Genomic DNA, 1,340 nt, shown 5'->3' with positions numbered 1-1,340 from the left:
CCCGGATGACCCTACGCGAAAAACCAAGGCCCTGCTGCAGTGAGTCTCTAACTCAAGCAGATTCTAGGCTTTAAAACTGTAGGGCAGATGTTTAAACTCTGAGTGCCACTTTCAGGATGGTCCAGCAGTTTGGAGTGGACTTTGAGAAGTGCATTGAGGGCTCCGGAGACCAGGTGGACACGGCAGAGCTGTCCGGAGGTGCCAGGATTAACCGAATTTTCCATGAGCGCTTCCCATTTGAGCTGGTGAAGGTAAATGCCTCTTTTCAACAGAATGCTTAGTTTTGTCTGCTTTTGAGCTGATAAAGTTGGTCTGAATGTCTGGAAATACTACTTTGATCTTTAGATAACAAGTCCCAACAAGCTCCCGGGGAACCCGGTATGCTGCACAGGTGCAGTGGCAAGTCCCTGTTATGAAGTCTCTCTTTCTCTTTCAGATTGTGTTTGACGAGAAGGAGCTCCGGAGAGAAATCAGTCATGCCATTAAGAACGTCCATGGCGTCAGGCAAGTGGTGTCCCATTGATGGCAAGCACTTTGCAACCCTGCAGGCCATATGGTGGCACAATAGCAACGGCACTTCTTATGTCCTCTGTTCACTGACTAATACCTCACTCTTTCACTCCAGTCACACACTTTCTTTCTTTTTCTCTCTCGTGTGTTATAGTAAGGCCATGCTTTCACAACACAGCTACTAGAATCGCTTTACAGCTCACGTTTTTTCTTGTTATCTGTCTTGTATATATCGGTAATAGTGGCGTTTTTTCTGCATGTCACCAGCCTTTTCACAATACCGTATTGTCAGTCACATCGGTTCAAAATTTCATTTTTTAGATTAAAAAAGTCATTCATCAGGCACTTTTAAAAAAAATTCCATTCAGAAATCATGTAAAATAGTGGTAAATACAATTAAACGTTTACAAACATTATGAACACTATAAATGTATTTTAGTTTCCCTCACTTAAATCCTTTAACAGTATTCAGAACAGAACAGGAATAGAAAATAAAAAAAAGTATAAAACGGTCATATATTGTAGTGGCATTCATTATAAACAACATTTATGATTAAAGACAAGCTGAAATCAATTTATTTGAAGTGAAACTGAAACTACCGGCGGGTGGGAAATGCGCTTTATAAATAAACCTGAGCTCATATGAGCTCATCTCATTCGGCACAAATCCAAATCCATGTTTTGCTTGCTTGACAGTAAGTGCATTATATAAGACATGTTGGAATATATGTCAGATGAAAAAAAAAGTACATAAGATATATCATTATATAGTAAATATAATCAAGTACATTTTAATAGGAACATTTGATCATACAGTTTTTTGTATTTTT

The 1,340-nt window shown here is 39.0% G+C and overlaps 1 long non-coding RNA gene across 1 annotated transcript; it reads left to right on the top strand.

The window, feature by feature from the left end:
• Window positions 1-845, top strand: LOC107736251 (uncharacterized). The gene is made up of 3 exons (XR_001639622.1): window positions 1-39; window positions 116-251; window positions 437-845. It is a non-coding gene; the product is annotated as an uncharacterized LOC107736251 (long non-coding RNA).
• Window positions 846-1,340: the final 495 nt, after the last annotated feature.

Source organism: Sinocyclocheilus rhinocerous, unplaced genomic scaffold (assembly GCF_001515625.1).
Source record: "Sinocyclocheilus rhinocerous isolate Xijiao unplaced genomic scaffold, SAMN03320098_v1.1 C36588109, whole genome shotgun sequence".
Classification (NCBI taxonomy): domain Eukaryota; kingdom Metazoa; phylum Chordata; class Actinopteri; order Cypriniformes; family Cyprinidae; genus Sinocyclocheilus; species Sinocyclocheilus rhinocerous.
This window is presented reverse-complemented; position numbering and strand designations above follow the sequence as displayed.